This window comes from Equus caballus, chromosome 15 (assembly GCF_041296265.1).
Source record: "Equus caballus isolate H_3958 breed thoroughbred chromosome 15, TB-T2T, whole genome shotgun sequence".
In the NCBI taxonomy this organism is placed as follows: Eukaryota; Metazoa; Chordata; class Mammalia; order Perissodactyla; family Equidae; genus Equus; species Equus caballus.
Genome location: NC_091698.1, coordinates 87075058 through 87102847, shown reverse-complemented (window position 1 = coordinate 87102847; position 27790 = coordinate 87075058). Strand labels below are relative to the sequence as shown.

The following is a 27790-nucleotide window of genomic DNA, read 5'->3' as shown; positions in this document are numbered from 1 at the left end:
GGTCAGGTTCTTGGTTTCAGTGATAAAATCCATACTAACTAGTTTAGGCAGAAAGGGATTTATTAGGTAGCTCGTATAAGCACTGGAAAGGCTAGAAGAACAGGCTATAGGCTAAGCTTCTCGTAACAACTCTTGGAACCACACTGCAGAGCTGGCCTGGGGAGACAGCTGCTGCCAGGCCAGCCTCAGCCGTGCCCAGGAAGGAGCTTCCTCAAACCAGGAGCTGCTGCCTCTAACTGCAGAAACGTCTTCCCAGCACAGAATGCTCTTCCCCCGGAAAGCTGCGTGGCTCCCTCCCTGGGCCAGCCCCTCGTTGGCTTTCACTCCTGTGTCTCAAGTTTGTCTCAAGATTAAATTTGGCCCTGGGCCTCTAGAGCCTTAATAATGTCCTTGGGTTTAGAGGTTGAGTATGAGTCTCTTGGCGCTCTCGGCTTTCATCTTGCATTTCCCACTGCCGCCTGCCTGCCCCGGGACAAATCCAGGCTTCAATGCTCTTCTCCTCTTGAAGTGGCCGAGTGGTTTCTTTCCCCAGGAACACAGAGAACCATTTTCTGAGGGGGAAGAGTGGGCTCCACCTAACTGTGTGCACAGTAGACATGTATCGAGTGCAGATTCCATCTCAGAATCAAAAGGGAAATGTTAAGAATATCTCGTGCTGGACTGTCCCCAACTTGTAACTTTCCTTTAGGGAATAATATGATTTGAAGGCTAGTGTCCATGGTCAACATGTGAAATCGTTTCTTATTTAATAGATTCAAATATTTTTTTGACATGTGGGCAGCTTTTTGATGACAGTCAAGTCAAAAGATGGGCCCCCGGTCACTGTTGATGTCATTGCCTCTCACACAGACTTGCTGGTGTGTTCTTCCTTTCCAAGTCTGCACACCATGTTCATGCACTCTATGGGGAGATTATTTTTAGTCATCAAATTCCTTAACATGTTGGTGATGAATTTCTGCTAGAGAGGTTTTTTTTTTTTGCATTTAAAAAATCAAATCGCAGCATGAATTTCATCTGGGAGCCACATGTCTAGGAAAGTAATTATTTCAAACCCAAGGGTATAACCGACCACAGCTAAAATAGATCCAGTTTATGGTTCTGCCATACTGGCTCATAAAGCACTGTACTCCCAACGAAATCACTGTGCCAAACACTGGCACTAGCCCCTAGCCTTGTAACTGTCTTCTGGAATGACTCGGATATTTTAATCTGGAGTGTGAGGGAGTTTGTTATCTCTGGAAATGGAGAACAGGGACCAGGTAAAATGATCAGTTGAGGGATTCCAAGGCCATGAAATGCAGATGCAAGAAAACAGAACCACAGAAAGTTTTTTCAAAGCTTCTACCTGTATTAATGTTGACTGTGGTTATGAGAAGAAATTAGACTGTAAGTTCCTTCAAGGAAAGGAAGGAGCCTATCCTCAGTGCACCCTGCTTGGTACAGCTGCTTTGATGATGAAAGGAAATAAAACCTTGACCTCAGGAAGAAAAAAAGCAATGTCTCCTGTAGCTGTCATTCAGTAAATAATCATTGAATAAGGGGCAGTGAAGGATAATTATACACTGTAAGGAGTAATTCAACTATGCTTCGCATCTGTGCTTCTGCACACCCGTATGGGCTAGGATAGGCTTCCTCAGAAAGGCATTTTCTCAATGGAAAAAGCCTTAGAACTAAACTGAAAGACTTGAATCTTGATCCTGAGACTTACTGTCTGTTTGACCTTGATATATCACCATATGTCTCTGAGATTCAGTGTGTTCTGTATAAACAATTTATGAAAATATGATGGGCATGTGGATGAGTGCATTCATTCGGGAGAGCAATCCAGTCTTACCAAGAGAAGATGAATGAGAATCATCCCAAGGGCCCTTTAATCTCCCAGAGAAGCTCACCTCAGCCCATAAGGGCACCTTTATGAGGATGTTTGCTGCATATGAAGAGTGTTCAGCAACCTAGTACTCATGTCTAGGGGAATGGGTAAGTAAAATATGAAGGATCCTTTTCACAAAATACTCTGGAGCAATTGAAAGTGGTGAATTAGAGATATACAGAGCAACATGGATAGACCTTTAAAAACAGTCTTGAGTAAATAAATAAGACAGAACAATGTCATAGAACAATTCCATGTTGGCTAATTAAAATCACATTCAGAGAAAACAACACATATGTTTATCAAAGATACATACCCATCTGAGGACATGTTCCAAACATATTAGAAAGGATACCTAGGAGTGGGGATTGGGAAAATTAACAATATAAAATAAGAAACGGGCCTTATCTGAAACTGATGATGAGAATATGGCATAATCATCTCCAGCTTAATGAGAAACATAGCGGAAACTGCCATTCTTCACCCCACAGTGGAATTGTTCCACTGCCCTGCTTTCTATCATGGGTTTTCTGTTTTTCAAGTTGTTCCTTAGGAACTCAGGGCTTCTCCTAGACTCGGTTCAGTGGTACCATTGATAGTGCTTAGACTTCATGTATAGCTTGCAAATGTCCTTTTGTTCCTTAGGTTTTCCTAGTCAGATTAAGTATTAGATTTGAATACAATGTAATAAGTTTTTAAACTTGATCCAAATGAATGTTATTCCTTCCAAAGTAGTCATAGGTTCCAGCAGTTCTGCCAATGCTTGAAACATTTTCGGAATGTTGTGTGTCTGTGTGTGTGCACGTGCGCATTTAAGGATCAGCCAAACTTTACATTATTTTAAAATCTAGCCTTCGTTATCTGGTCACTGCATGTCTCCAACCTCATCGCATTACCATCTCCCCACCTTGCCCACAGTGTTCCAGGCACACGTGCCTTCTTTCAGTCTCTGCAGCACATGAAACTCATTCTTGCTTGGGGCCTTTGCAATAGCTGTTCCCTTTGTCTGAGATACTTATCCTTCTCATCTTCCTTCCCAGGGTAGGCCCCTTCTTGCCAGTCAGGTCTTGCTTGAATGTCACATCCTCAGAGAAGCTCTCTCTGATTACCCAACTAGAGACATCTAATAACTTGCTCTCCCACCCCCCTGCCTTAATTCTTTCCTTTGCCACTTCTATCATATGTTTGCTTACTTATTGACTATATCTCCAATTTGAATGAAAGTTGCATATCCTCAGTACCTAGAAAGGTGCCTGCCACACAGTCAGTGCTCAAAGAATGTTTGTTGAATAAATTGAAGAGTATGATTAACTCAGATCTCTATACTTGGGGTCCAAAAAATAAGGAACATAATTACTAGGGGTTATTGTAGATTCTTTTTCCCTTACTGATTTATTATAATTTATTGTTTATCCTTTTATTATATCACTTCACACTTTACTTTGTATTATGTATGTCTATTTATAAATATATCTATTTCTCCTACTAAGTTGTGGGCTTCTGAAAAGAATGAACTATGTTTCTAATTTTTATGTCCCTTAGAGGACTTAGCACCAAACTTTGACATTCTGAGTACTAGATATATATTGTTATCAGATTAAACTGAATCTGAGTAGTATGAACAGGTGTGTGTGTGTACGTGTGTGTTAGAGAGAGAGTGAGAGACAGAGAGAGAGAACACAGTTATGTGGGCCTGTTTGGGTACATTTTGTGCCAGTGATTTTTAGACTGATTTTGAGTGTCTGCTTACATTTAAAAAGTGCAAATTTGGACAGCGATCAAATTTCTGGACCACGTTGTCATGACAGCCTAAATTCTGTAGGACATAAAACAAAATGGACAAATGGAAATAAGGTCATGTACTTAAGATGGTACATACCCCATTTATACAATACTCTGCTCTTTTCTACGTGAAAACAATGGCATAAGGAAATTAAAGGGGGGTCAGGTCACAAAAACCATGGTTACCCCAACAGTTAACTGGAATAGGCAGAATAGACAGACTGTGAGCGACTCAAGGGCTGACCCTCTGTCCCGCTAATTTTTCTTTGCAGTGACTAGACGGTGCGTAACACATAGGGAACACTTAAGAAAAGTTTGTTAAATGATGGATTAAATGAAAAGTGGATAAATGAAAAGTAATGAGATTGATTTTTTTATATGACTCATAAATTGGCTCAGAAGCCAGGAGGCTCAGGAGGAACTCAACTGAAGAGTTCCAAAAATGAGGCATCGTTGACCTAAGTGTGAGATCTCTCTAGAACACATATTTAGCTGTAGAAGTGGCATTGCTATCCATCAAGTCACCACCTTCCAGTCTCTCAAACCAGAAACTTTAGAAGCTTATATGAGATGTCCACCTTACTTCTCTTCCACATCTAAGCAGTCATCAATTCCTGCTGGATTTATCTCAGAAATATCCTCAGCCCCCATTGCCTTATTGCCTAATTTCTATTTAGGATCTGGCCACCAGTATTCCTCCCCTTTGCAATCAATCCTCCTTCAAGTCACCAAAATTATCCTCCTATAACTAGCATACTAAACAAGCTGGATTTGAGAGGATTCAAGCAGAAAGCAACTTCGTTCTGTCTTATGACTGGCCCTTTAAAACTGCTCTCTCTCATCTTTCTTCCCCACTCATGGTTTTCTGGTTACTTTCAGGTATTGAAAAGTTCAGTCCAATCTAACATCAAAACTTCACTTTCTTATCAAAATTAGTTCTCCCTTCCACTAGTGTGGGCCACAGCTAGACTTGAAACCATATGGTGAAGAGGGATTCATAGTCATTTCTTCTCTTTGTTTTACCTCCTCTTGCACAAGCTGGGCCCAGGAGAGAGAGGAGATCAAAGAGAAAAAGGCAGGGTCTTCAGTGGCTCTTGCAGTTGTAATCACAGAGCCTTCTGTGAGTGGCGGGTCTAATGGGTGTTTCCCTGGTGGGTGCTCTTGAGAACTTGTTTAGAAGCTCTTCCTCTCTGCGATATCCTACTTACTATAGCATTGCTTGGACAATACCCACGTCAGCTAGGCTCTTAAAATTTCCCCCTTATCACCTGGATTCCAGCAGACCACCCCACACAAGTGTCCCCAATGTTGGAATCATCTAGAAGGGCCTCTTAGAGTCTATAAGATAACTCAAATCCAACTCTCTTCCTCCTGTTCTCAGGGCACAAATTTCCCTGTTGTGTCTGTAAGTGCAACTTGTTCCCTCTGGGACCCACTGGCTTTGCCCTCCTGCCTGAGGTGCCACCAGCCAGCCTTTTACTAAATGCTTTTCTCCAGTAGAATCAGAAGGCAGCCTCTGTCTCTTCTCAGCCTGTTTTTGCAAAGCCTGTTGGTGTGTGAAGGTCTAATCATGGCAGAACCGGCTGTAGGCCGCTCTCTGTGCAGGTCCTGCCTAGACAGTCTTGTATCTCACTTAGGACGTGCGTGAGTCGGGGGAGACGTAAACCTATTGTTCTCAGCTTTGGATCCTCAGCCAAAACCCTGAGAAAGGAAGAGGCCTATTTTAACATGCTGTTACATTCCTTTAAAAACATCAGATACCGGGGGATTCTTCCAAGATGGCGCCGTGAGTAGTCCTCTTTGTCTCTCGCCCTTCGAGTCTACAATTATTTGGACACTTATCGCTTGACAAAGGATATCCAGACAGCATCTCAGGACGACTGAGACACCCACGCGACTATACATCGGAAGGCGGACGGACTTTCCTCCGGGAGGATGTGGAAATAGGTGAAAACTCTCCGACCCCGACGGGCAGCCTAGTACCCGCAAGCGGCTTTCTTCCAACGGACGCCCCCAGAGGATCCACACACATCTAGGGCAGGAGCGAGAACACAACAGAGGAGCGACGGTGGAAACAGGTGACCAGAACCCTACTTAAACCCCCCGCAATTACTCCTAAACGCAGAGGGAAACTTTGGAGTTGCACACCTGAGCCCGCGGGGAGAGTCTCTCCCCGCCATTGGCGGGGAGACCCGGCCTGGTGCTCGGGGCGCCCGGAGGGTCCCAGAGAGAGACACGGTGGGCACGGAGGTCTCCCAGCTGCCGTTGCCCGCCCCGTGGGACTAGGGATTGCCGGAGATCTCGGAGAGGACCGGGGCGGGGGATCTTTCAAAGGCGGGTCCGGCGACCCGGTGGGGAAGTGCCGGAGCTCCGCCAGGCAGCAGACAAAACTCTCTGTCTGCCGGTAGCAGAGGGGCCACGCTGAGCATTCAGAGCTCCCGGCAGAGGCCCGGACAGAAGCCCAGAGGGCGGGGCGACCCCCAGCTGCCGTTGCCCGCCCCGTGGGACTAGGGATTGCCGGAGATCTCGGAGAGGACCGGGGCGGGGGAATTTTCAAAGGCCGGATCGGCGACCCGGAGGGGAAGTGCCGGAGCTCCCCCAGGCAGCAGACAAAACTCTCTGTCTGCCGGTAGCAGAGGGGCCACGCTGAGCACTCAGGGCTCCCGGCAGAAGCCCGGACAGAAGCCCAGAGGGCGGGGCGACCCCCAGCTGCCGTTGCCCGCCCCGTGGGACTAGGGATTGCCGGAGATCTCGGAGAGGACCGGGGCGGGGGAACTTTCAAAGGCGGGTCCGGCGATCCGGTGGAGAAGCGCCGGAGCTCCGCCTGGGCAGCAGACAAAACTCTCTGTCTGCCGGTAGCAGAGGGGCCACGCTGAGCATTCAGAGCTCCCGGCAGAGGCCCAGAGAGAAGCCCAGAGGGCGGGGCGACCCCCAGCTGCCGTTGCCCGCCCCGTGGGACTAGGGATTGCCGGAGATCTCGGAGAGGACCGGGGCGGGGGAACTTTCAAAGGCGGGTCCGGCAATCCGGTGGAGAAGCGCCGGAGCTCCGCCCAGGCAGCAGACAAAACTCTCTGTCTGCCGGTAGCAGAGGGGCCACGCTGAGCATTCAGAGCTCCCGGCAGAGGCCCGGAGAGAAGCCCAGAGGGCGGGGCGACCCCCAGCTGCCGTTGCCCACCAGGTGAGGCTAGGGATTGCCGGAGATCTCGGAGAGGACTGGGGCTGGAGAGAGTTCCAGAGACCCAGCTTAGTAGCCTAGGGGGAAACCCTACAGGCTCACAGAAGCCTTAGGGAAAGCCTCTGCACAGCACCAGTAGAAGGCACCCAGCCGCCAGCCACAAGGCTGGAAGACCCCAGGGCAAAAGCAGCATAGCTAGGTGTACTAACCACAGACTGTAGAAGATGCCAATAGCTCTCCTGCGACCCATAGAGGACAAGTGAGATTTGGTGGGTGCCGACAGCAACCGAGCGACAAATAAAAGTGATCCCACCCCTGGCCGCTGGAAAAGCCCATAACACCGTTGCAGACCCCAAGGAGAGAGCGCATCTAGGTGGGCAACAACAGTAGGCACCTGCAGTCTGAAGCCCCCCGTGACGGCCCCCACGGCAGAGGAGGGAATCCAAAGGGCCACTGTGGCTACGAAGAGGGGCCCAGGCCCAGTTAGCAACTACGGACAGGGTTCCTGGTTGGTGAAGTATAAACAGCTGCTCCCCCCACCGCAGCAGCTGAAACAAGTGAAAGGAGCAACTAAACTCTAACTCCATGCGGAGGCACAAATCAACATCATCAAGCAATATGAAAAAATACATCAAATCTCCAGAACAGAAAGAAAGTAACAAATACACAGAAAACAATCCCAAAGAAAATGAGATATATAACCTAAATGATGATGACTTCAAAACAGCCATCATTAAAATACTCACTGAGTTAAGAGAGAATTCTGACCGACAACTCAACGAGTTCAGGAGCTATGTCACAAAAGAGTTTGATACGATAAAGAAGAACCAAACAGAAATACTGGAAATGAAGAACACAATAGAGGAGATTAAGAAAAATCTAGATGCTCTGAACAGTAGGGCCGATAATATGGAGGAAAGAATTAGCAATTTGGAAGATGGCAATATAGAATTGTTGCAGGCAGAGGAGGAGAGAGAAGCAAGACTTAAAAGAAATGAAGAAACTCTCCGAGAATTATCAGACACAATTAGGAGATGCAACGTAAGGATTATAGGTATACCAGAGGGAGAAGAGAAGGAGAAAGGGGCAGAAAACCTATTCAAAGAAATAATGGCTGAGAACTTCCCAAATCTGGTGAGGGAGATGGATCTTCAGGTGACAGAAGCCAATAGATCTCCAAACTTTATCAATGCAAGAAGACCAACTCCACGGCATATAGTAGTGAAGCTAGCAAAAGTCAACGACAAGGAGAAAATATTAAGGACAGCCAGGCAAAAGAAACTAACCTACAAAGGAACCCCCATCAGGCTATCAGCAGATTTCTCAGCAGAAACTTTACAGGCTAGAAGAGAGTGGAATGATATATTCAAAAATCTGAAGGACAAAAACCTACAGCCGAGAATTCTCTACCCAGCGAAAATATCCTTCAAATACGATGGAGAAATAAAAACTTTCCCAGATAAACAAAAATTAAGGGAGTTCATTGCCACAAAACCTCCTCTTCAGGAAATCCTCAGGAAAACCCTCATTCCTGAAAAATCCAAAAAAGGAAAGGGACTACAAAACCAAGAGCAGAGGAGATAAGTAGAAGGACAACAACAGACAGTAGCAGCTCTACATCAGAACAGATTAAACCATGGGACGAGAAACAAAGGAAACTGAAGAAAACCAGAAAACAAGACACAAAATGGTAGTGGTAGGCCACCACGTCTCAATAATCACTCTAAATGTAAACGGATTGAACTCCCCAATCAAAAGACACAGAGTGGCAGGATGGATCAAAGAACAAGATCCAACAATATGCTGCCTCCAGGAAACACACCTCAGCCCCAAAGACAAACACAGACTCAGAGTGAAGGGATGGAGAACAATACTCCAAGCTAATAATGAACAAAAGAAAGCAGGTGTCGCTATACTAATATCAGACAAGGTAGATTTCAAAGCAAAACAGATAAAGAAAGACAAAGAGGGACAGTATATAATGATAAAAGGGACTCTCCACCAAGAAGACATAACACTTATAAATATATACGCACCCAACACAGGAGCACCAAAATTTGTAAAGCAACTCTTAATAGAACTAAAAGAAGACATCAACAACAATACAATAATAGTAGGGGACCTCAACACACCATTAACACCAATGGACAGAACATCCAGACAGAAAATCAACAAGGAAATAATAGAATTAAATGAAAAATTAGACCAGATGGACTTAATAGATATATATAGAACACTTCATCCAAAAACAGCAGGTTACACATTCTTCTCAAGTGCACATGGAACATTCTCAAGGATTGACCATATTTTGGGAACCAAAGCAAACATCAATAAATACAAGAGAGTTGAAATAATATCAAGCATCTTTTCTGATCATAACGCTATTAAACTAGAAATCAACTACAAGAAAAAAGCAGAGAAAGGTGCAAAAATGTGGAGACTAAACAACACGCTTCTCAACAAACAATGGATCATTGAAGAAATTAAAGAAGAAATCAAATATTATCTGGAGACAAATGAAAATGAGAACACGACATACCAAATCATTTGGGATGCAGCAAAAGCAGTCCTAAGAGGGAAATTCATCGCAATACAGGCTCACCTCACTAAACAAGAAAAAGCTCACGTAAGCAACCTCAAACGACACCTAACAGAACTAGAAAAAGAAGAACAAACAAGGCCCAGAGTCAGTAGAAGGAGGGAAATAATAAAAATAAGAGCAGAAATAAACGATATTGAAACAAAAAAGACAATAGAAAGGATCAATGAAACAAAGAGTTGGTTCTTCGAAAGAATTAACAAAATTGACAAACCCCTAGCCAGACTCACCAAGAAAAGAAGAGAGAAATCGCAAATTAATAAAATCAGGAATGACAGAGGAGAAATCACAACAGATACCAATGAAATACAAGAGATCATAAGAGAATACTATGAAAAACTATATGCCAACAAATTGAACAACCTGGAAGAAATGGACAAATTCCTAGACTCCTACAATCTCCCCAAACTGAATCAGGAAGAAATGGAGAATCTGAATAGACCAATCACAAGTAAGGAAATAGAAACGGTAATCAAAAACCTCCCCAAAAACAAGAGTCCAGGACCAGACGGCTTCTCTGGAGAATTCTACCAAACATTCAAAGAAGACTTAATACCTATTCTCCTCAAACTGTTCCAGAAAATTGAGAAAGATGGAGAACTCCCTAACACATTCTATGAAGCCAACATCACTCTGATCCCCAAACCTGACAAGGACAACACAAAGAAGGAGAACTACAGGCCGATATCACTGATGAACATAGATGCAAAAATCCTCAACAAAATTTTGGCAAACCGATTACAGCAATACATCAAAAAGATTATACACCATGATCAAGTGGGATTTATACCAGGGGCACAGGGATGGTTCAACATCCGCAAGTCAATCAACGTGATACACTACATTAACAAAATGAAAACCAAAAACCACATGATCATCTCAATAGATGCAGAGAAAGCATTCGACAAGATCCAACACCCATTTATGATAAAAACCCTCAGTAAAATGGGTATAGAAGGAAAGTACCTCAACATAATAAAGGCCATATATGATAGACCCACAGCCAACATCATACTCAATGGACAAAAGCTGAAAGCCATCCCTCTGAGGACAGGAACAAGACAAGGGTGCCCACTTTCACCACTCCTATTCAACATAGTTCTGGAGGTGCTGGCCAGAGCAATTCGGCAGGAAAAAGAAATAAAAGGAATCCAAATAGGTAACGAAGAAGTAAAACTCTCGTTGTTTGCAGACGACATGATCTTATACATAGAAAACCCCAAAGAATCCACAGAAAAACTATTAGAAATAATCAACAACTACAGCAAAGTAGCAGGGTATAAAATTAACGTGCATAAATCAGTAGCATTTCTATACACTAACAATAAACTAACAGAAAAAGAACTCAAGAACTCTATCCCATTCACAATAGCAACGAAAAGAATAAAATACCTTGGGATAAACTTAACCAAGGAAGTGAAGGATCTATACAATGAAAACTACAAGACTCTCTTGAAAGAAATAGGCGATGACATAAAGAGATGGAAAGACATCCCTTGCACATGGATCGGAAGAATAAACATAGTTAAAATGTCCATACTACCTAAAGCAATATACAGATTCAATGCTATCCCAATCAGAATCCCAAGAACATTCTTCACAGAAATTGAACAAACAATCCTAAAATTCATATGGGGCAACAAAAGACCGCGAATTGCTAAAGCAATCCTGAGCAAGAAAAACAAAGCCGGCGGAATCACAATCCCCGATTTCAAAACATACTACAAAGCTACAGTGATCAAAACAGCATGGTACTGGTACAAAAACAGGTCCACAGACCAATGGAACAGAATTGAAAGCCCAGAGATAAAACCACACATCTATGGACAGCTAATCTTCGACAAAGGAGCAGAGGGCCTACAATGGAGAAAAGACAGTCTCTTCAACAAATGGTGCTGGGAAAACTGGACAGCCACATGCAAAAGATTGAAAATTGACCATTCTTTTTCTCCACACACCAAAATAAACTCAAAATGGATCAAAGACCTAAAGATTAGGCCTGAGACAATAAGTCTTTTGGAAGAGAATATAGGCAGTACACTCTTTGACATCAGTTTCAAAAGAATCTTTTCGGACACTGTAACTCCTCAGTTGAGGGAAACAATAGAAAGAATAAACAAATGGGACTTCATCAGACTAAAGAGCTTCTTCAAGGCAAGGGAAAACAGGATTGAAACAAAAAAACAGCTCACTAATTGGGAAAAAATATTTACAAGCCACTTATCCGACAAAGGGTTAATCTCCATAATATACAAAGAACTCACACTGCTTAACAACAAAAAAACAAACAACCCGATCAAAAAATGGGCAGAGGACATGAACAGACATTTCTCAAAAGAAGATATGAATATGGCCAATAGACACATGAAAAGATGTTCATCATCGCTAATCATCAGGGAAATGCAAATCAAAACTACACTAAGATATCACCTTACCCCCGTTAGATTGGCAAAAACATCCAAAACCAAGAACGACAAATGTTGGAGGGGTTGTGGAGAAAGAGGAACCCTCATACACTGTTGGTGGGAATGCAAACTGGTACAGCCACTATGGAAAACAGTATGGAGATTTCTCAAAAAGTTAAAAATAGAAATACCCTATGACCCAGCCATCCCATTACTGGGTATCTATCCTAAGAACCTGATATCAGATATCTCAAGAGTCCGTTGCACCCCTATGTTCATTGCAGCATTATTTACAATAGCCAAGACGTGGAACCAGCCTACATGCCCAGAAACTAATGATTGGATAAAGAAGATGTGGTATATATACACAATGGAATACTACTCAGCCATAAAAAAAGACGAAATTGGCCCATTCACAACAATGTGGATGGACCTCGAGGGTATTATGTTAAGCGAAATAAGCCAGTCAGAGAAAGACGAACTCTATATGACTCCACTCATAGGTGGCAATTAGTATATTGAGAAGGAGATCTGATTGGTGGTTACCAGGGAAAAGGGGGGGTGGGGGGAGGGTACGGAGGGGGAAGTGGTGTACCCACAACATGACTAACAAAAATGTACAACTGAAATCTCACAAGGTTGTAATCTATCATAACATTAATAAAAAATAAATAAATAAATAAATTAAAAAAAAAAAAAAAAAACATCAGATACCGTTTCGTTTCGTTTTAATTAACTGTTCTAAGCTTACAGTGCTTGATTTTGAAGTCCCAGAAGAGATGTTTTAGTAAGCTAAGAAGTGGATCACTGAAACCTTGGCATTTTGCAGATGAGAAACCAAAATGCAGGAAAATTGATTGACTCACGGAAGATCACACAGCTAGTAATGACTGACCAGGTCTCGGCCACAGGTCTTTGGCCTCCAAATCTTATGCCCTTCCTACTACATTCTCCTGCCTAACATGCTTCTCCTTAAAGAGGACCAGAGACATTTGCTCCTGAAATAAAGCTACCTATAATGTAAGAGTCAAATGAAAATAATACGTTCTTTTAGTGATTTTCAAAAAGTCTGTGAACTGGAAGCTGTGATTATGGATGATTTTAATTTTTTGACTTACCTGTATTTTCTATGATGATCATATATTTCTTTTACTCTAAGGAAGTAAAATATATCAAATTATTCTTTTTAAATATACGTTTCTATTATAGGAAATAATTCCATATAAAGTAAAACCCAAATTGCAGTTTCTCGTAAGTCCACTGGAGTAGAATAAGACCTGCGTTACAGTCCTGCAGCTACTTAACTGGATAACCTTGAGTTCATCACCCATCTCTTTGGGAATCATTTCCTCAGACGTAATGTGTGCAACTTGGACTACAGCAGGGCCCCCTTTATCTGTGGGGGATACATTGCAGTACCCCTAGTGGATGCTTGAAACCACAGATAGTACCAAACCCTACATACGGTCATCCATCCCTTAACACCAGGGATACATTCTGAGAAAAGTGTCATTCAGCAATTTTGTCATTGTGCGAACATCACAGAGTGTGCTTACCTAGATGGCATAGCCTACTACTAACATCTAGGCTGTATGGTACCAATCTTATGGAATCACCGCCATATATGCCGTCCGGCGTTGACTGAAACATCGTTACGCAGCACGTGACTGGATACTATGTTTTTTCCTACACGTAACCTATGATAAAGTTTAACTTATAAATTAGGCACGTAAGAGATTAACAACATGAACTAATAATAAAATAGAACAGTTATAACAATATACTGTGGTAAAAGTTCCCATAGGTCTTAGCAACCTCAGCATACGATTGTTTTTCTTAAGTTGAGAACTATCACTTTTTCACTTAAAGGAAACACTTTGAGCTTCTCTTTGGCATACCTGAATTGCCAGCATCACTACGCTTGTGCTTCGGGGCCACTATTAAGTAAAACAAGGGTTACCTGAACACAGGCACTGTGATACTGTGACAATAGTTCTGACAACCAAGGTGGCTACTAAGTGACTGACAGGCGGGTGGATACGCTGTACAAAGGGATGACCAACATCCTGGCCAGGACAGAGTGGGATGGCGTAGGATGGAGTGAGATTTCATCATGCTACTTAGAATGGTGAACAATTTAAAACTTATGAACTGTTTCTTTCTGGAATTTTCCATTTAATATTTTTTGACCTCTGTTGACCACAGTACTGAAACCGTGGGAAGTGAAACCATGTATAAGGGAGGACGACTGTATATAAAATCTAAGATATTTTCCAATTCAGAAAATAAAAATTATTTCTGAAAAGCCTTGTGAGGAGCAATTATGAAAACTTACATGATAAGTCTCAAAATATAAAATTCCATGTAAATTTATGGTAGTAAAGGACCATGATTTCTCCTCATCCTCTAACATGGGCCTTCCAGTCAAGTGAGATGAGCCCTGTCAGTTTATCAAGGCGCTCTGCCTCTGTATTTGCCCTCGAGGTCTCCACTCGTCCTCAAGCCCCAGCTGCTCCAAGAAGTCTCGCTGACCCCTCCAGCCCTCATTGCCACCCCTTCCAGTTCCTACAGACTCTGAGCCTATACACTGTCCCCTTCAGCTCACCATTTGGTGCTCTTGGGTGTTCCACATTGTGATTCTTTGTGCATTAGATTTTCTTCTCAGCACATTGCCTGTAGACGGCAGCCATGCTTGCTGCCCCTGTTTCCCCGACTTGTGCCAAACACAAGCTGAGCACACAGGGCATCCTCCATACATGTTAGTTAGTGAGAGGTGTTTGTTCGAAGGAGGAACTCAAGATACATGTTAGAGACTCAAGATATGTGGGGTCCCCAGCTGTCTCTGGAGCAGGGTGCCCTCAACAGCTAGTCTGAGTCTAGAAGAAAATGAAAGTGATCCCTTTTTCTCCAGCTCCTTTTGGGTCTTTCGCCTCCCTGGCTCTAGGCAAGGCTGACTCTGGGTTGCTTTCTGCTGCTGTCACTTCATGGAGTTGGACCCACGTTTTGGACCTCTTCTGGAAAAGGGATCATGAGTGTCTCCTTACGCTGCTGGCTCCAGGCGACCTTCCTCTGGCCAGGCCAAGGGAGTGGAGTCGGCCAGAGCACTGAACTATCTGGGGTATGCCCTGGGCCTCTTGGGTGAGAAGGCCAAAACACTCATGGTCAGCTCTGCTGATCTCCAGTCTCTCCCAGGACCTGGGGAGAAAGGAGGAAGAGCCGCTCTCTTACGGCTCTGTTGGCCTGTCTCTTCCTTTCCTCTCCTACATTCCTCTCCCACCATTCACGCCTCCTCCTCTCCCCATGCCTCCTGGTTCTCCTCTCCCTAAACACTGTCCCGCTGGCTGTCTCTCTGACTTTCAGCTTTAATTTTCTCACCTCTGTTATCTCCTCTTCTTTCCCACCCAGGCCCAACTCTCACCCTCTCTATCTTGTCACCCTACCTTTCTGTCTCTGGTTATTTCCACTGTCTTCTCTGCCCTCAGAGCCAACAAGGGGAGAGGAGGTGATCGCCACTCTTGTGCACCAGGCGGGGAACTAAGTGATTTCCGTATATTTTTCTCATTGTAAGAACTAGACACTGTTATCATTTTAAGATGCAGAATCAGGGGCCGGCCCTGCGGCCAAGTGGTTAAGTTCACATGCTCCCCTTCGGGGGCCCAGGGTTTCTCCGGTTCAGATCTTGGGTGCGGATGTGGCACTGCTCATCAAGCCATGCTGAGGCGGCATCCCACATGCCACAACTAGAAGGGCCCACAACTAAAAATGCACAACTATGTACCAGGGGGCTTTGGGGAGAAAAAGGACAAATTAAATCTTCAAAAAAAAAAATACAAAATCAGAACAATTGCAGCAGGCTGCAACTCAGAAGCTGGTCAAGGGTCCTGACAGGAGAGCCGTCTCACACCCTGTCCCCTGGAACTGGCTTGGAGGTGGTGGTGGCCCTGACATCAGGGTGAGATGTCAGAGGAGTTGGAGTTGTTGGAAGTAGGCCACATATGCTACGCCGCACAGTTCTGAGCTCTCTGATAAGCCCTTCCGAGCACATTGCCTCAAGTCACACATCCAAAGTGAAATGTGGGTGTTTTAATCACTGAAGAGAATCCTTAATACTGCTCCTTCAGCACATAGCTGCCTCTCCCGCGCCAGGAACCGCAGGGAGCCTATTGCTTCCCGTCCTGAACTGGTTCCAGAAGCGTTAGGTGATGCTCAGTACAATTTTCAGTTGTTATCATATGAGGCCCTTAGAGACGCTTCTCAATTCTAGCAATTAGCCACACAGGGGTCAACCAAGAGTTCTCAGCTCTAATTAACAGCTGTGTTGAATCTGGGACACATACAATTCCTTTGGGGATACGCTCTTCAAACAGAAACAAAACCAGAATATCAAGCTTTTTCCTCCTTATCGGAGGCTATGAAGTCTGAAAATTATTGCTGAGGGAATTCTTAGTAAAAATCCCAGGAAGCTGAGCAGCTTCTGGGCTAAATGTTTGAATTTAAAGGTAAAAATATCATCTGAGCTCCACCATGAAATGATCCAGCGGGGCTCAGGAGGCTGCAGGCAGTGCTGGGGGATTAGGTGCCTCCCATGCACGCCCAGAGCCCTGCTACACCCAGCGGGCTACATGATAGCACCACATGAATCAAAGGCTTGCTCCCTGGCTGCAGAAGGAAAAGGAAAAGGAACAGGATACTTTGTGCTGGGAGCCCTGCCCCAAGCGGGAACTATGCTGATGCCTGCTCAAGTTGTTCTCTGGGTATGCTGGCTTCTTGCCCTGCCTGACAGCTGCAGGAGTTCTGTAAGAAATCCGAGGGAGAATTTCCTTTGCAGCCATGACTGAGAACCCAGGATCAAGAGCTTTGCAGACAGAAAAGACATTACCCTTCAAATATCCCAAGTCATCTATTAGAGTCAACAAGCAGCCGGCAAAAAGCAGGACAGCTGGCTGTCCAGCCCTGGTTGGAGAAAATGTGTTCCACTGAGAACTAGCCAGTTGAATTTTTCTTTACTGACTGAGAGTGAATGAGCAGAGGCATTTTAAAGTAAGTATATTTTAATACTGGAATGTTTCAAATGAATAGAAATGTATAGAACAAGACCTATGGCCCCAGATAAATAAACGTTAACTTAGTGCCATTTATACTTCACATCTTTTTTTAAATAATTTACATATATGTTTGAACATTGCCCTGCTTTCCCTGGCCCCACTCCCCACTCCTCACTAGTCTCCTGAGATTGGTGTGTATCTTCCTGTGTGTTCACATCCAAGGGTGTATACGTTTATTACAGGTGGCAGTATCCAGAAGCAACAATATCCTTCCCTCTGTTTTGGAAGTGTATGTAAGTGGTATCATTCTGTACCTCTCCTTTTGCAACATGCTTTTACTTCTCTCAACATGTTTCAGAATCATCCACATTAGTACATGTAAACCTAGCTCATTCATTTTAACTTCAGAGAGATATTTTATTATCTGACTGTATCAAAATGTGTTTGTCCATTCCCTTATTGATAGACATTAAGTAATTTAGTTGTTTTTGAATCACAAACATTGCTGCAATGAATAGCCTTGTATGGGTCTCTTGGGGAACATATGGGAGCTTTTTTTTCTCTAGGGCAGCGGTTCTCAAAGTTTTACTCTCAAGATCCTTTTATACTGTTAAAATTATTAAGGACCCCAGATAGCTTTTGTTTATGTGGATTACGTCTGTTGATATTTATGGTGTTCAAAATTAAAAGAAAAATTTTGAAAATATTTATTTATTAATTCATTTAAAAATAACAATAGTAAACCCATTACATTTTAACATAAATTAGATGTTTTTAATGAAAAATAACTATATTTTACTAAACAAAACAATTAATGAGAAGGTCATAGTTTCACATTTTTGCAAATCTCTTTACTGTCTGGCTTACTAGAAGTCAGCTGGATTTTCATATCTGCTTCTGCATTCAATCTGTTGCAATATGTTGTGTTGGTTGAAGTATATGAAGAGAAACAGGCCTCACACAGATATGTAGTTGGAAAAGGGAGGAAAATTTTAATAACCTTCTTAAGTAATTTTGGATATTCTTCATCAAAGATACTAAAGAAAAACTCAACAAGCAATGGTTTCTTAAAGGTTAGTTGCAACATGGAATCTGAAATCATATCAGTGAACTTCTCATACTCTGTTGTATCAACGCCCATGGATTTTTCTTGGTCGTTTGGAAAATATCGGTTCACTGAATTTTTTGTGTCTTATAAATGTTGACAGATTTCAGCATACAATGTGAAAAAAGCACACTTGTTTATATCACCACTGATTCAATCATAAAAGCTTTTAAAAATCGGGAAACTGTCAAGGTCATGGTAGTGGACACAAGTTTTCCAAAATTCTAACTTTTGCTTGAAAGCTCAAAATTTATCATTGGCAGCAGATGCTGTCAGTTGCTTTCCTTGAAGTGACAGGCGCTCACTTTGTTCATTTGTGAGAGCATGCCTGCCAAAATCCGAGTCTGAATAACCATAGCTTGTCAGTCTTCCTTTCAAGTAGAAATGGTGTTCATCAAAAAAGCAGCTAGTTCAGATCATAGCTCAAAAAAAATGCACAAGTGTTTTTCCTCGAGAGAACCATCATGCCTTGGTGTGCAGAAACGCTTTGTGTGTATTTCCCACTTCATTGCACAGAATATTCATATTGAAAAGACATGTACTCAAGAGTTGAGATTTAATAAGATTTATTAATAATTTTTAATGCTTCATCAATAAAATTCTTAAGTAAAACCAGATGATGATGATGATGGTTTTACTTCAAGTGCCTGACAGTAGAGACTACAATGACAACCAAAACATTTTGGTACCATAGCCTTGATTTGTGCTAAATCACCAACAGTTTTATCCACAATTGCTTTTGTATCATCAATGCAAATAAAAACACATCAAAAAAGGCAAATAGTACTGAGTACAGATCTAAGAGTAGAGCTTCCTGGTGTAGGATGTGTACAGGGTGTTTTCAAGTCTACCAGCTAGCACTAAATTGCTCTTCAGAGAGCTCGTGCTCTCTTAGGCGTCTGTCAGCAGTGTGTGAGTTCCTATTTCTCCAACACCTGGCCAACATGGAACTCGTCTTTTAAATGTGATTTTGGTGTCTTTGTGCAGACATTTTAAATTCTGTTTTGAAATATACCCAGAGCATTCTGTTCTTAACAAGGCCTGCCCTCAAGAGAAACTATTTTACCAGAGCTAACTGACTGGGGTTTTACCAGAGACTAACCAACCTGAAGGAAGGGGAATACCCAACCCCAGCCCTCTCCAGGCTTCCACATGGGTGAAGAGAAATATTCAAGTCCAGCCCCCCCTACCCTTCCTGTCTCACCTAAGGGAGTGGGGGAGGGGAGCAAAACAAAACTGAGAAGCGCTGGTGAAGGTCACAGCCCAGGGGCATGGGCTCCCTAAGCAGACCTGTGCATAGGGCTATGGAATACTCCCTTCCCCCACTGGGCCACCACATCAATAAAGCCTCTTCTAATAGCAGGGGGACACCGCCAAAAGAATTGTGTATGTCAGACATTATTTAAGAAGTCTCCAGGGAAAACCAAAGACAACAGGGGAAACAGAAACAGACACCAGAGGAAATTTTAGCCCCTGACACCTACAGTTATGGCAAACTGTAAACACAGCTTGAACCCTAGCCATAGTGTAAATGTAATAGAAAACCTCACACTAAAGGCCTATTCTCCTCAGTTCCTTTTATCCATATATCACATCTGCCTTTCAACAAAAAATTACAAGGCTTATTAAAAGCCAAAAAACACAGTTTGAAGAGACAGAGCGAGTATCAGAACCAAACTCAGATATGGCAGAGATGTTGGAATTATCAGACTGAGAATATGAAACAACTATGATTAATATGTTACAATAATTTTGTTTCTATGATTCTAATTCTTACCCATTTTATATGTTTCTTGCATAGGACCTCTAGGACAATCTTAGAAATGATGATAATGGTCATCCTTGTCTTTTTTCCCTCCTAACATTTCACAATTGAATACAATGTTTGCTGTAGGTTTTTGGTCAATACTCCTTTTCAGGTTAGGAAGTCTCCTTCTATTTCTAGTTAGCTAAGAGTTTTGTGGGTTTTTTAAAAATCATGAGTGGATGTTGAATTTTACTGAATGCTTTTCCTGTATCCTCTGAGATGATCATGTGGTTTTCCTTTTTTAATTTGTTAATGTGTAGAAATGAAATAACAGATTTTTTCTTATGGTAATTCATCATTGGATTTGTGTTATAAACCCAACTAGTTGCAATTTTAAAAAATTGCACTCCTAGATTTGGATTGCTATTATTTTGTCTAGGATTTTTTACATTTATGTTCAAAACCAAGATTGACCTATATTTTCCTTTCTTGTGTGGTCATTATCTGGTTTTGGTATCAACAATATACTAACCTCCTAAAATGAGCTTTCTAGTTTTGAGTTCATTTTCTAGAAATGAACTCTCCTGTAAAAAATATGAACCTCATGCTTTCTTTGTGATAGATTTATTCCATTTCTTTTATGATTATAGATCTAGTAATATTTTCTATTTCTTCTCAAGTTAAATTTCATAATTTATCTTACAAATTCTTGTCATTTTTTTTCCAAATTTATTGGCACTAATTTGGTCAAAGAATTTTTTATTGTAATCATAGTTATATCTTTATATCATTTCCAATATTATTTGTACCTTTTCTTTTTCCGTTGATCAACCTTACCAGAAGTTTATTTACTGTATTTTATTGAATCTTAGATATCATCAATTGTAAAATATTTCAGAGAGGTTAAAATGTGACAAAAGTGTCTAAAAGAAGATAAAATGTTACCTTCTTAGCCTCTTCAAAGGACTAGCATTGTTATAGTGTTTGTTTTTCATTTCATGAATGTCTGTTGTTATCTTTATTGTTTTTTCTTTTTTTAAAATATATATATGTGTTGGGGCCAGCCCAATGGCATACTGGTTAAGTTCATGCGTTCTGCTTCAGCAGCCTGGGGTTCGTGGGTTTGGATCCTGGGCGCAGACTTATACATCACTCATCAAGCCATGCTGTGGCGGCATCCCACATACAAAATAGAGGAAGACTGGTACAGATGTTAGCTCAGCAACAATCTTCCTCAACAACAACAACAACAAAATATATGTATGTGTGTGTATGTGAGTGTTAAAGCAATAAATTTTCTTTTTATGCTGTTTGCACTATGAGTTTGATAAAGAATATTTTCATTGCCATCCATTTTCTATGTATTTCATATTCACAATTACGTCTTCTTTGAAGAGTAAATTGATAAACATTAAAAAATATCTTTGTTGTTTATTTCTAACTGTCATGTTGTACTCAGAAAACATGATCTATATATAAATTCTTTATTATTTGTTAAGATTTCCTTTATGGTCTGGTACATAGTTAATATTTGTAAATGTTTCCTGTGTAATTTTATAAATGATCTTGAAAAATTATATATTCTATAATTGTTGGATATTTGTCCACTAGATGGTATTTGTCAGTTATACAAATTATCTGTATCTTTAAATTTATCTGTCTGTACTATTTTCTGTGTGAGAAGTTAAAAATCTACCAGGGTTAGTATGAATTTATCCGTTTTCCTTAGAATTTTGTCAAGTTCTGCTCTAGATATATTTTAAGGCTACGCTGTTAGGTCTGTATCTTCATCACAACTTAATTAATTCAACCATTCATTTCCTGAGCACCTGCCATGTGCCAGGCATTGTTCAAGACAGAGAAAAAAGAACATCGAATAAAACAGAGAAAATTATTCCTTTTATTATTAAGTAATGATACTCTTTATCACTAACAATACTTTGTGCTTTAACATTTACTCTGTATAGTAATAATTTTGGTGTACCAACTTTTTAAAAATGTGTATTTTCCTGGGGGTTTTTTTTTCATCCCTTTCTTTTCATCAGCATATGGCAGGACTTTGCTGTTTTTTAAATCCAATCTGAGAATTGCTGACTGTTAATGGAGAGATATAATTCCTTTTATATTGGTCACCAATATATTTGATATTAATTTTAGCAAGTTATTTTGTGTTTTCTGTTTACCTTGCTCTTTCTTAGTTTCTTTTTTCCTGTCATCTGTTGTTTTGATTTTGTAAGTCTTCTTTTCTTCTCTGTTGGTTGGGTCATTATATATTATGTAGCTATACTTTCAGAGGCTTTTTTGTTTTTCTTAATATTTAACTCATACAGTTGCCTTAATAATGTTTCAAACTAACCAAGAGTTCTGCCTGCTTCCCAAACTACACAAAGGCCTTAAATTCTTTAAGTTTGGTCACCTCACCTCCCACTTGACATGTGATTCTTGACTGGTGTTTTATTTACAGTTTATCTCTACCCCCCACTAGTCTTTAATATTATTAATGCTGTTTTTACAGTTAATATTTGTGTAGAATTAATCTACATGTGTACCGGTTTGTCTCTCAACTCTTTTTTTGGGTCTCATTTCTTCTTTCTGGTTTCTGTTTCTTTCTTCTGGTTCTCCAGGAAAAAGCTATCCTAGATCTTCCAGGGACAGCCTGCGAGTCATAAACGTTTTCTCTGTTTGTCTGAAAATGACTTTATTTTGGCCTTATTTTAAAAGATACTTTAGTTATGTGCACAATTTTAAGTTAAACAGTTATTTTCTCATAGTTTTTTCTTTTTTAAATGAAAGGTATAGTTTAAAATTTTTTTTCTCCCCAAAACCCCAGTACATAGTTTTACATCCTAGTTGCAAGTCATTCTAGTTCTTCTATGTGAGACACTGCCACAGCATGGCTTGATGAGCGGTGTGTCGGTCCGTGCCCAGGATCTGAACAGGTGCACCCTGGGCTGCTGAAGCAGAGCTCACAAACTTAACCACTCAGCCACGGGGCTGGCCCCTTCTTGTAGTCTTTTAAAGATATTAATCTAGTCTTTAAGACTCTATTGTTGCTGATGACAGATCTGCTGTGAGTCTAATAGCTATTCTTTTGTAATAATATGTCCTTTTCTTTTGGTTGCTTTTGAGACTTTCTGTTTATCTCTGGTATTCCATAGTTTCCCCATCATTTGTCTGTGTGTGGAATTTTTTTCTGCCTGGTCCTTCAATGTGAGGACTTACATCTTTCTTTAAGAATGGAAAATTTTGACCTATAATCTTGAACATTGCCTCTCCCCTTATCTCCTCCCTCAGCAACTCCTATCAGAGGTAGGTAGTATCTTCTCACTGTGTCCTCTGTATCTCTTAGCTTCTCTCATGCGTTTTCCATCTCTTTAATCCCTCTGTACTGCATTGTGTGATTTATTCAAATCTGTTTTCTAGGCAACAGATTCTCTCTTTGGCTATGTCTAATATGCTGTTTAACTTGTGTTTTAAACTTTTTATTTCAGTAACAATATTTTATTTCTAAAAGATTTATTTGTATTTTAAAAACCTGCCTAGGTTTTCTTCATCATGGCTTCTTTCCTTTCTTGTATATCTTTAATCATTTGTTTCATTCAGATTTCACCAGTTTTATAAGCATGTGTGCGTTTGTGTACGCGTGTGTAAGTAATTTTATGCAATCTTACCACAAGTGTAGCTTTGTGTAACCACCACCACATTGAAGATACAGAACTGTTCCATCACCACAAGGCTCCTTCTGCTCTTTAAAGCCACACCCACTGCCCTCAGCCTCCCACCTTCTTCTTAACCCCTGGCAACCACAAATCTGTTCTCCATTTCTATAATTGTGTTATTTCAAGAACATTATATAGAGGTCGGCCCCATGGCCTAGTGGTTAAGTTCGGCATGCTCTGCTTTGGTGGCCCAGGGTTCAGTTCCCAGGCACAGACCTACACCACTCATCAGTGGCCAAGCTGTGGTGGTGACCCACACACAAAATAGAGGAAGGTTGGCACAGATATTAGCTCAGGTCAAATCTTCCTCAACAACAACAACAACAGCAACAAGAATGTTATATAAATGGAATAATTCAGTATGTAAACTTTATGATAGCTTGTTTCACTTGGCATAATTCCCTTGAGGTCCATCCAAGTTTGTGTGTATATTAATAGTTTACTCCTTTTCGTTGCTCTATGGCGTTCTATGGTAGAGGTATACTTGGTAGTTTAACCATTCACCAGTTAAAGGACAGCTGGGTCATTTTTGGTTTGGAGCTAATATGAATAAAACTGTTATGAATATTCATGTACAGGTTTTACGTGAACGTAAGTTTTCATTTCTCTGGAACTAATGCCCAAGAGTTCAATACTGGGTAATATGGTAATTGCATGTTTAGTTTCAAAAGAAATAGCCAAACTGTATTTCAGAGTGGCTGTATCATTTAATATTCCAAGCATTGTACAAATGATCCAGTTTCTTCATATCCTCACCAGCATTCTAATAGGTGTGTAGTGATATCTCATTGTTAGTATGCTTTGCATTTCTCTAGTGGCTAATGATCTTTAGCATTTTTTCATGTGCTTGTCATCTGTATATCTTCTTTGGTGAAATGTCTGTTCGTATCTTTTGCCCATTTTCTAATTGGATTTTTTTTTTTTTTTTGCTGTTCACTTTTGAGAGCTCCTGTATATTCTAGATATAGGTCCTTGGTTGAATATGTGGTTTGCAAATATTTCTCCCAATTTGTAGTTTCTCTTTTCATTGTCTTCACAAGGTCTACTCCAGAGCAGAAGTTTTAAATTTTAATACAGCCCAATTTACCAATTTTTCCTTTTAAGAATCATGTTTTTGGTATCAACTCCTAAACATTTTAATTATGATATCCAGCAGTCTCTTTCTGATTTGCTGTGATATCTAGTTCTTAGCATACGAATTCTTCCCATTATTGTATACATGAGCTCTACCTCATGCTGGTTCATTTCTTCATCTCTCACATTTTGTGAGCTCATTTTGGGGGGCTATAGGATATTTTTTTCCCTCATCTTAGTGCCTTGAACTGTGGGAGTCACTCTACTTTGATGTTTTATATTTTTTTTTGCCAGGGCTTGAGAAATTTTATGAGTTGGACCAATTTGGGGATTTCTGTACCCTATGGGCACTAAAAGTACGGATCCCCCATCCTCATTTGGGTGGTCTAGAGTTTTTATTCTCCCATTGGAGATTTAATCCATCTCACATTAGAGCTTCTTTGCAACTTCTCTGGGCCATTGAGATAACTTTTTTTAGTTCCCTTGTCATGAATTCAATGAACCCTCTTGGTGAGGTCCCAGTTCCAACTGCCTGCCTTTCTCAAGCCCTGCATGATGCACTTTTTCTCTGTGTTGATATTCAATCCCCACTCTCCAGCCCTAAGTCCTTATATCTGGGTCGAGTATCTCACTTTTCCAGGTTACTACAGGATACTGGAGTTTACTGCTCTGATTTTGAGTTCACTTTTTGTTCCTGACATCTGTGGTTTCCCTTTCTTTTTTTTCTTTTTTCCTTTCTGTCTCTCAATCTTGACTATGTAATTAAATCTTTGTATTATTTTATACAGCATTTTAACATATTTGTAGTGAGAATTGGTTCACAATAGCTTAATATCCCATGTTGTCAGAACCAGAACACTCCACATAAGAATTTTAATCTTGTAGAAAATTACACATGATTTGAGAGGTAGAGAATGAAAAATTAAGAATGCAAAAAATCCAAAGAAGAAATAAGACAACTGTGATGTTAAAGTGACAAAAGTTTGACAGGGAAACCCCTAACGTTTCTCCACCCACTAAGGTATAGGTTTGGATGGAAAGCATCGTTTTTTAAAAAGGCTTTCTGATTGTTTCTTTCTCGGATCTCCTTTCTACCACCCTTCCCTTTAACAGACTCTTCTTGATATTCCAGGGTGTGTTGCATGTGAAGAGCTCTAGGCCGTGTCCTGAGCTTGGTGTTCTGGATACTCCTCCTCATACCGTTTCATCCCCAACAGTAAGCAGTAATTTTAGATCTCGTTCAACCTTGGCAACTGGTTTCTGATTACCCAGCCACTTCCCATGCCTGTCATGCCAAAAAGGTTGGCATAAAGTTGATCTCCTCATGGGTAAAATTTTGATAAATGGAAAGAAAAGGGTTTCCATGCAGGAGGGAATATGAGAGAATTGCCACAACTAAAAGGGCAGCAGAAAGGTCTTATGTTGTAGAGTAAAACTATTTTTTAATCCTCACATTTTGTTTTTTTTTTCAGGTCAACACACATTTTCACTTCTCCATTTTGTGTAACTGATGGTGCTCCTGGTTAAAGTCTTCCAAAGGATTCCTACTGCATTTTAATATAATTTAAATTTCTTATAGTGGCCTACAAGGACCAATAGGTTCTGGCCCCTGCCTAGTCTCCAGTTTTGTCTCTGTATGTTTTCTTTCAATACGTAGATTCAGATCTTCTCTTATTTCTAGGTATTTTTCTTGGACTATAATTTTAAAGATTAGTTCTGTTTTAACGCTTTGTTTTTATTCATCATGGACTCTCAATTATCCATATGTTGGACCTTCTATGCCTGTCTCCTTTATTTACTGCTCTGAATCAACTATAAATAAGTGGATATCACTTCAACTCAAGCATGTACTGAGTGTGTAATAGTATGCTAATATGTACCTCAGTCAGAGACACAAAAACCAAAAACCAAAAAAAGAGTTAAATATGTTGTATTTTGTTTTCTATGAGCTGTTAATCTATATATGCAGGCAACTCACAGAGAAAAAATAGCTTGATAAGAAGCAAGGGTGTCAATATGTAATTAACTGCTAAAATAAGTGTAAATATATTAGATGACATAGGATTGAATTATGTAGCCAATAACAAAAGGCTACTTGTAAAATCCAGGTTTGATAGGCTCTGAGGCAGAAATCTTGCCTTTTCCATTATTTTGTCAATGCTCACGTTGATTTTTATTTCAACACTTACTGACATTATATTCATGATTCACACTTTCTCATCTTTATACTACTTGACAAGTTTTCCCCTGGCAGATATTTGATGCTTTTTTTGTGTTTCCTCAGAATTTTGTACAAACTTCTATTATAGCATTGACTATAATAGAAGGGGCCTCTAAAATCAGACAAACCTGGGGTTGAGTCTCAGGTCTGCTTCTTACTAGCTTTGTGACCTCAATCAAATTACCTAAACTAAAGCTTCGTTTTTATCATCTGTCAAGTGGGGATAAGAATAGATTGTTATAAATGCTAAATTAGATAACGTATGCCAAGTGCTTAGGACAGTGTCTGGCACTTAGTAAATGTCAGCTCATTTTTGCAGGCACCTCTGTCTCCCCTGCTGTGCCATGGTCTCCATGAAGACAGAGACCATATTTTATTCTTTTTTGCACTTATGCACCTGACACATAGTAAGTCCTAGTAAGTTTGTTGAGTGAATTGCAACTCTGTATAATAGTCGTTTTTCTTGACCAAAGGTGGTATGCCATGTTGGTTCACTATCGAGGAGTCTTTTAAAGAGAGCAGACCCCCAAGGAGCCTATCTGTGTTCATTTGGTAGTGCAAGTTTAGGAGTAAATACTCTAGTTATTGACACTTGTACTTCTCTCTACCTATGGCCTGGGAAACTCTATTGATCTGGATTTCCCCAAAGTTCTTGTGTCCATTAATTTTTCTGGTCACCTTCTCTATTGCAGATGTGGATGCATTTTTTCTGGGATGGGTAATGATTTTTCTTTTAAATTCACTTTGAGTCATTATTCCAGAGCACACTGCATGCACCTAAAATTATTTTGCATTTGGCAACTCTGAAAAACATGAAGACTCAATTACAAACCACATTCTCCTCTTTCCTCTAGTTACTCCAATGTTAGGTTTCTCATGAAGTCTTTAAAGAGTTTAAATGAGGAAAACAACCTAGCCATCTTTCTTTCTTTCTTTTTTTGTGAGGAAGATTAGCCCTGAGCTAACTGCTGCCAATCCCCCTCTTTTTGCTGAGGAAGACTGGCCCTGAGCTAACATCCATGCCCATCTTCCTCTGCTGTATATGTGA

General features: G+C 40.8%; 1 long non-coding RNA gene across 1 annotated transcript; it reads left to right on the top strand.

The window, feature by feature from the left end:
• Positions 1-16455: 16455 nt before the first annotated feature.
• LOC102149824 (uncharacterized) lies at positions 16456-26359 on the top strand. Its single transcript, XR_288468.4, has 3 exons — positions 16456-16871; positions 25654-25737; positions 25994-26359. It is a non-coding gene; the product is annotated as an uncharacterized lncRNA (long non-coding RNA).
• The last annotated feature ends 1431 nt before the right edge of the window (positions 26360-27790 follow it).